Raw genomic sequence first — 9413 nt, 5'->3', positions numbered from 1 at the left:
AAAGACTTGTTTTTGTATTTTATGTCTTTATTATTCCAGATTGTATATCTATATATATCCGACTATCGCAAAACGCAAGATATATTTGTTACTTCCTGAAACGGTCAATGTTGTTTCAACAGCAAGTACAGTGGTGATTTCAAGACAACTGGAATCTCGGGAAAAACTAGGTCAAATCCTGACGTCGGTGATTTTCAGGTCGGAAAGTTGGCGCTCTATAAAGATGCCCCAATTTCCGACTTGAAATTTAGAGTTGGATGAATGTTCAAAACGATTTATCACAGTTGGAGCTGTTTTTTTCCAAGTTCAGTGGTCTTGAATGCCTTGAAATCTGAGTTTTCTGAGTTCCCAGTTATTTTGAATGCGGCATACCTTTCAGTAGCCTGGCTGACGCGCGACCCACGTGACTACACAGCGATGTGATGTTGCTGCATTCAAGTGCTAGTCTGAACTAGTAAACTCGGAATGTCCGACCTGCTAGTTAGTTGTAATTATACACATTCCGCGTTCAACCACTTTTAGCGACTCGGACATGTCGGGTTTCTTAGTTCCGACTAGCACATGAACGCGGCATACGACTCAAGCCCTGCAAGTCTAACATTTCAGTATTTTAGGGATCAAATCAACTAAATAAGTCGACAATGAATGATCGTGAGCTTGATCTCAGAGTCATAGAAAGCTACCAAGTCAAAATACCCGGCGATCAACAATAAGTATGAATGGGAGTTGTGTAGCTAGCTAATGTTAAGAACATGCATGGTGGTTAATTGAACTATACTTTAGCTAGCTAACGTTAGTCTGATTTGTTCACCGACATAAATGGGTTTCTGTTGAAACGTACAATGGAAGAGAATCTTTAGCGGAGGAGACACTCACTTGAATTACTGAATAATGATGGACAACTAACTATATGATTATCCAGAATTCATGAGAACACACGATGTTACATCCACTCCTGGGGAATTTCAAATAGAAAAGAAAGAAGAGCACAGAGCAGGAGATATGAAGTGCAGATAACAAACCCTTAAGAGACACCATGGAAAAATATTTAACAGGGATGAAAAGGCGGAGAGAGACGGAGATAATGAGACAAACGTAAGTCTCCCGAAAGACGAGGAAATATGACGAAGCGTATGTAGCGCTTGGCTTCAATGTGACTACGGTGGGAGACGAGGAAAGACCGGTATGTTTACTGTGTCTAAAAATGTTGGCAGCGGACAGCATGAAGCCAAATAAATTAAGGCATCACTTAAAGACATTACACCCCAATCACGCTGATAAGCCCCTTGAGTTTTTTCAGCGAAAACGTGCCGAATATTGCCAACAATCGTCCCGCTTTGTGAATGCTGCTTCAGTAAACCAGCGAGCACTGTTAGCATCATATAAGGTGGCGTACCAAATTGCTCAGTGCAAAAAAAAACACTCTATAGCAGAGGAGCTGATACTGCCTGCAGCATTAGACATGGTCTCTGTCATGCTGGATGACGCAAGTGCTGCAAAAATAAAAACTATCCCTCTGTCCAATGACACTGTCGCCAGACGTATAAATGACATTGCTAACGATCTTAAAGAACAGCTGGTAGATAAACTCAAAGACAAACGTGTTGCCTTACAGTTCGATGAAGCAACTGAGAGCAACAAAGACCGTTTGTTTATCGCTTATGTACGTTTTAACATGACAAACTCCCTGTGAGAGGATCTACTTTTTTGTAAATATGTCAGAGACAGAGCCACAGCTGAAGAGCTATTCAAAATGCTGGACTGCTTCCTGACTAAGAATGGGCTAAAGTGGGAGAACTGCATTGGTGTTTGCAGTGATGCACAGACCATGGCAGGGATGAGAAAAGGACTTCTGGCACTCATCAAGAAGGCCTCACCTAATGCTGAGTGGACACACTGTGTTATACACAGAGAAGCACAGGCATCAAGGCACCTTTCCTCTGAATTAAGTGAGGTTATGACTGACATTGTAGGTGTAGTCAATTTTATAAAGACCAGACCACTAAAAACAAGAGTCTTCTCTGCTATCTGTGAGGAGTTGGGAGCTGAACATCAAGCTGTGCTGTTTCACAGTGAAACAAGGTGGCTGTCACGAGGGAAAGTCTTGTCCTGAGTTTTTGAGCTCAGAGAGCAGATAAGAATGTTTTCGGAGCAGGAGCACAAGTATGACCTCGCATAAAAATTTAGTGATGAGAACTTCCTGGCAAAACTGGCCTACCTGAGTGACATATTTGGAAAGCTAAATGAACTAAATCTACAGCTTCAAGGGAAAGATAAACACCTCCCTCAGGTCACAGACAAGATCAGCTCTTTCACTCAAAAGCTTGCAATGTGGGGCAGGCGACTTGATGAAGGAAATACTGATTAATTCGAGAACCTGCATGAACTTGTTAACACTACTGACTATGATGCCACCTCAGTGATTCCATATATTAAGGAGCATATTTCATCACTGATGGGATTTTTTAAAAAGTACTTCCCTGAAAACAGTTCCCAATATGACTGGGTGAGAGATCCTTTCAATGCACCAGCTCCAACTGGTTTCAGCTCTGCAGAGGAGGACCAGTTCATTGATATGACGTCTGACTCCACATTGAGACTGAGGTTCACATCACAGACACTGAGTGAATTCTGGCTGAGTGTAGAGAGGCAGTATCCACTCTTAGGGCAGAGGGCCATGGGCATTCTTCTTCCTTTTGCAACATCTTATCTTTGTGAGACTGGCTTCTCTGCTGTTGCTGCACTGAAGACCATGTACACGTCCCAGCTAAACATTGAGCAGGAGCTGAGAGTTGCAGTATCATGCTTCAAACTCCGCTTCAAAAAGCTGTGCTCTACAAAACGTGCTCATTGTAGCCATTAATCCTGACTTCCTCATTTTGATTTTAAAATATCAGCACAAATTGTTTTATTCATTTTTGTTTTATATAGGTCAAAGTCTTTCATATATTGTGCTCCTGAGTTAATGTTGCTGATCAATTTTTTATTTATTTTTTTTATTTATTTTTATTTCACCTTTATTTAACCAGGTAGGCTAGTTGAGAACAAGTTCTCATTTGCAACTGCGACCTGGCCAAGATAAAGCATAGCAGTATGAGCAGACAACACAGAGTTACACATGGAGTAAACAATTAACAAGTCAATAACACAGTAGAAAACAAAGGGGGGGTCTATATACAATGTGTGCAAAAGGCATGAGGTAGGCGAATAATTACAATTTTGCAGATTAACACTGGAGTGATAAATGATCAGATGGTCATGTACAGGTAGAGATATTGGTGTGCAAAAGAGCAGAAAAATAAATAAATAAAAACAGTATGGGATGAGGTAGGTGAAAATGGGTGGGCTATTTACCAATAGACTATGTACAGCGGCAGCGATCGGTTAGCTGCTCAGATAGCTGATGTTTGAAGTTGGTGAGGGAGATAAAAGTCTCCAACTTCAGCGATTTTTGCAATTCGTTCCAGTCACAGGCAGCAGAGTACTGGAACGAAAGGCGGCCAAATGAGGTGTTGGCTTTAGGGATGATCAGTGAGATACACCTGCTGGAGCGCGTGCTACGGGTGGGTGTTGCCATCGTGACCAGTGAGCTGAGATAAGGCGGAGCTTTACCTAGCATGGACTTGTAGATGACCTGGAGCCAGTGGGTCTGGCGACGAATATGTAGCGAGGGCCAGCCGACTAGAGCATACAAGTCGCAGTGGTGGGTGGTATAAGGTGCTTTAGTGACAAAACGGATGGCACTGTGATAGACTGCATCCAGTTTGCTGAGTAGAGTGTTGGAAGCCATTTTGTAGATGACATCGCCGAAGTCGAGGATCGGTAGGATAGTCAGTTTTACTAGGGTAAGCTTGGCGGCGTGAGTGAAGGAGGCTTTGTTGCGGAATAGAAAGCCGACTCTTGATTTGATTTTCGATTGGAGATGTTTGATATGAGTCTGGAAGGAGAGTTTGCAGTCTAGCCAGACACCTAGGTACTTATAGATGTCCACATATTCTAGGTCGGAACCATCCAGGGTGGTGATGCTAGGCGGGGATGCGGGTGCAGGCAGCGATCGGTTGAAAAGCATGCATTTGGTTTTACTAGCGTTTAAGAGCAGTCGGAGGCCACGGAAGGAGTGTTGTATGGCATTGAAGCTTGTTTGGAGGTTAGATAGCACAGTGTCCAATGACGGGCCGAAAGTATATAAAATGGTGTCGTCTGCGTAGAGGTGGATCAGGGAATCGCCCGCAGCAAGAGCAACATCATTGATGTATACAGAGAAAAGAGTCGGCCCGAGAATTGAACCCTGTGGCACCCCCATAGAGACTGCCAGAGGACCGGACAGCATGCCCTCCGATTTGACACACTGAACTCTGTCTGCAAAGTAATTGGTGAATTTGAATGTATTATTATTTGATTATATTTTATTTTTCAGTATCAAATGGTCCCAAAAAATTTTACAGTTTAAATAAGGTTTGAATAGTTTTTTAATTTCAAGGAAAATTGATGCACTTTAAGTCTTTTCTGTTACAGACTAAAACACAATGTTAATAAAGTTATTCTTTGTTGTAGGTTGATTTATATTTCTTTCTTTTTTCTTTTTCTTTAATGTTAATAAGTATACAATGTTATGCAGAGGTGTACTTATAACAATTTTATAGACAAATTATACTATTTACAGTCACGGCGGAGAGTTGGGGGGCGCGAAATGTTTACTTCTTCCTAGGAGGGGCGTAACAGAAAATAATTGAGAAGCACTGGTGTAGGGGGACAAAATAAATGTATGCACGATGGTGAAAACGCGCAGCCGGTTTGTGTTCGTGTCGACATCCACGTCATTGGCGCCAAAACATGAGTTATTTATGTACTCATATTGTCATTTGGTTTCTCTCTAGATTTGGACCACACAATTTTTATCAATTGTTTGGGGCTGGTATCTCAGTAGCTCAGCTACTTTTAAGGCTTCTAGGTTGTCTGGTAGCCTTGTTTGCAGCTCCTTGCTTAAAGCAACAATGTAGTTGATACACTGTCTATGAATGACCTTTTAGTCCTCTGGCGCAAGACTGAGTTGGTCCACCGTGCTCTCTAAAAGATACCAAAGGTATGGTGATGGACTGAAATGTCCATCAATGGTATCCTTCAGGACATCAATTTTTGCCATAGGGTTGACTACTCTGCTGCAAATCGATGTTAAGAGGTGTACCAGATTGTCCAAAAGCTTGACAAGATCTGTTTGCTCTCCCTCAAATGACTTCACTGCAACTTGTACGTCGGACAGGGTTGATTTCAAGAATGTCAGGTAGACATAGTTGGTCTTGTCCATGTACATGGTGTGGAGCACATCCGCCATGTATCAATGCTCACTGTCCTTTGTCAACTCAAAGTGGAGCTTGAGTTCTTCCCACTGGCTCAATATACGAGTTACCGAAGGCTCAATTGATAGCCAACGTGTGGCACACACTTTGGTGATCTGCATGAGTTTCTGGCCACAATTAATGGTGGAATACACTGCTTTGTACGCCTCGTGCCATTTTGGGGAAATCGAAAACCAGTTGTAGGTTTCCCTGATTAAGTACTCAACACTCATAGGGATGTTTTTTTTGGATGCTGCACTGTCAGCCAATTGTAAAGAATTCCAATTCAACCAGCCAGAGAAATGTAGACACAACGGTAATTGTTTTAGCACTGAAATACCGAATCAACACACCCAGGTATTTCGAGACACTGACATCAATGGACTCATCCAAAAGGAGACTGAACTTCTCTTCCCCCACATCTGATGTTACCCTTTTGAGAAAAAAAAGGAGCCAGTATTCCCCTAACCCCAGGAGATTCTCTTTTTTAAGACAACACTTCTCGAGGAAAGCCACAAGAGCACGGGCTATAGATTTGACATCTCCTCCCTCCAACTCAACAAGCCCCAGAAATGCTGATAAAATTGTCTGCTTGATGTCACCAAAGTACCTTATCACAACCCCCAGGTACTTAAAAACACTTACATCCGTGGACTCATCGGGGAGGAGGCTGAAATGCTGGTCAACCACATCTGCGACTAACTTTTTCAGAAAGTATGGTGCTAGAACAGCATTAATCATTTCTGTGCACTCTGTTCTGTGCATTTTGAAGTGGGTAGCAGCAGTGGAGTCTGAGAAAGCAGCTCTGCATGCTTCTCCAATGTGATCACATGGCAGCATAGAACAGTGTTCAGCGATAGCTAATGCCATGGTGGCCTCAGCCTTTTTTGCAGAGTCAATTTTTTTTTACCATAAATGGCAGCTTGTTTTAGGTGGAACTGTTATGAGGCTTTGCATTTTGAGTATGTTTTTGAGTGGTCATGTGTTTTTTTACATCATTAAGTTTGGCGTAGAAATCAGCCTTACAATACAGGCAGCATGCCCGTGTATCATCTCCAATAAACGGCTTCAACCAGCCTTGGAATTCAGGGTTCGATTCCCACTCCTTTCTGTATTTTTAAGTGTACAGTTTAGACTGAGACATGATGAGCTAGCCAGCTAGATGTTTAGCTTATGTCACAGAGAGGCACACACACAGTGGGTTAGGTGTCTGAGGCTGTTAGAGTCAAATGCAGTGAATTATTTTGTATTTTTTTCTATTTAAAGTTTTATTAAGTTTTCTTGTTTTTCAATCAACCAACAAAACACATTCCATATTCAAAGATGTGACAGGCTTAAAAAAAAGAAGAAAAAAAAGAAGTTAAAATATATAATAATAATGAGAAGAAAAAAAATACAATTAAAATAAAAGATTAAGAAAAATAATACAAGTTTTTTTGTTTGTTGGTGTGTATATATACATATACATATATATACATATATATATATATATATATATATATACACACACACATACGTACGTATATATATACATACATACACACACACACACACATACATATGTACATATATATATATACACACACACATACATACATACATACATACACATACCTATACATATATGCACATACAGTGGGGCAAAAAAGTATTTAGTCAGCCACCAATTGTGCAAGTTCTCCCACTTAAAAAGACGAGAGAGGCCTGTAATTTTCATCATCCAAACATCCAGAAAATCACATTGTAGGATTTTTAATGAATTTATTTGCAAATTATAGTGGAAAATAAGTATTTGGTCACCTACAAACAAGCAATATTTCTGGCTCTGACAGACCTGTAACTTCTTCTTTAAGAGGCTCCTCTGTCCTCCACTCGTTACCTGTATTAATGGCACCTGTTTGTTATCAGTATAAAAGACACCTGTCCACAATCTCAAACAGTCACACTCCAAACTCCACTATGGCCAAGACCAAAGAGCTGTCAAAGGACACCAGAAACAAAATTGTAAACCTGCACCAGGCTGGGAAGACTGAATCTGCAATAGGTAAGCAGCTTGGTTTGATAAAATCAACTGTGGGAGCAATTATTAGGAAATGGAAGACATACAAGACCACTGATAATCTCCCTCAATCTGGGGCTCCACGCAAGATCTCACCCCGTGGGGTCAAAATGATCACAAGAACGGTGAGCAAAAATCCCAGAACCACACGGGGGGACCTAGTGAATGACATGCAGAGAGCTGGGACCAAAGTAACAAAGCCTACCATCAGTAACACACTACGCCACCAGGGACTCAAATACTGCAGTGCCAGACGTGTCCCCCTGCTTAAGCCAGTACATGTCCAGGCCCGTCTGAAGTTTGCTAGAGAGCATTTGGATGATCCAGAATAAGATTGGGAGAATGTCATATGGTCAGATGAAACTCAACTCGTCGTGTTTGGAGGACAAATAATGCTGAGTTGCATCCGAAGAACACCATACCTACTGTGAAGCATGGGGGTGGAAACATCATGCTTTGGGCCTGTTTTTCTGCAAAGGGACCAGGACGACTGATCCGTGTAAAGGAAAGAATGAATGGGGCCATGTATCGTGAGATTTTGAGTGAAAACCTCCTTCCATCAGCAAGGGCATTGAAGATGAAACGTGGCTGGGTCTTTCAGCATGACAATGATCCCAAACACACCGCCCGGGCAACGAAGGACTGGCTTCGTAAGAAGCATTTCAAGGTTCTGTAGTGGCCTTGCCAGTCTCCAGATCTCAACCCCATAGAAAATCTTTGGAGGGAGTTGAAAGTCAGTGTTGCCCAGCAACAGCCCCAACACATCACTGCTCTAGAGGAGATCTGCATGGAGGAATGGGCCAAAATACCAGCAACAGTGTGTGAAGACTTACAGAAAATGTTTGACCTCTGTCATTGCCAACAAAGGGTATATAACAAAGTATTGAGATAAACTTTTGTTATTGACCAAATACTTATTTTCCACCATAATTTGCAAATAAATTCATAAAAAATCCTACAATGTGATTTTCTGGATTTATTTCCCTCATCTTGTCTGTCATAGTTGAAGTGTACCTATGATGAAAATTACAGGTCTCTCTCATCTTTTTAAGTGGGAGAACTTGCACAATTGGTGGCTGACTAAATACTTTTTCGCCCCACTGTACATACATACATACACACACATACGTACACATATACATACATACATACATACAGTGCCTTGCGAAAGTATTCGGCCCCCTTGAACTTTGCGACCTTTTGCCACATTTCAGGCTTCAAACATAAAGATACAAAACTGTATTTTTTTGTGAAGAATCAACAACAAGTGGGACACAATCATGAAGTGGAACGACATTTATTGGATATTTCAAACTTTTTTAACAAATCAAAAACTGAAAAATTGGGCGTGCAAAATTATTCAGCCCCCTTAAGTTAATACTTTGTAGCGCCACCTTTTGCTGCGATTACAGCTGTAAGTTGCTTGGGGTATGTCTCTATCAGTTTTGCACATCGAGAGACTGAAATTTTTTCCCATTCCTCCTTGCAAAACAGCTCGAGCTCAGTGAGGTTGGATGGAGAGCATTTGTGAACAGCAGTTTTCAGTTCCTTCCACAGATTCTCGATTGGATTCAGGTCTGGACTTTGACTTGGCCATTCTAACACCTGGATATGTTTATTTTTGAACCATTCCATTGTAGATTTTGCTTTATGTTTTGGATCATTGTCTTGTTGGAAGACAAATCTCCGTCCCAGTCTCAGGTCTTTTGCAGACTCCATCAGGTTTTCTTCCAGAATGGTCCTGTATTTGGCTCCATCCATCTTCCCATCAATTTTAACCATCTTCCCTGTCCCTGTTGAAGAAAAGCAGGCCCAAACCATGATGCTGCCACCACCATGTTTGACAGTGGGGATGGTGTGTTCAGGGTGATGAGCTGTGTTGCTTTTACGCCAAACATAACGTTTTGCATTGTTGCCAAAAAGTTCAATTTTGGTTTCATCTGACCAGAGCACCTTCTTCCACATGTTTGGTGTGTCTCCCAGGTGGCTTGTGGCAAACTTTAAACAACACTTTTTAT

This window comes from Oncorhynchus mykiss, chromosome 19 (assembly GCF_057628025.1).
Source record: "Oncorhynchus mykiss isolate SJ-2025 chromosome 19, ASM5762802v1, whole genome shotgun sequence".
NCBI classification, from domain to species: domain Eukaryota; kingdom Metazoa; phylum Chordata; class Actinopteri; order Salmoniformes; family Salmonidae; genus Oncorhynchus; species Oncorhynchus mykiss.
This window is presented reverse-complemented; position numbering follows the sequence as displayed.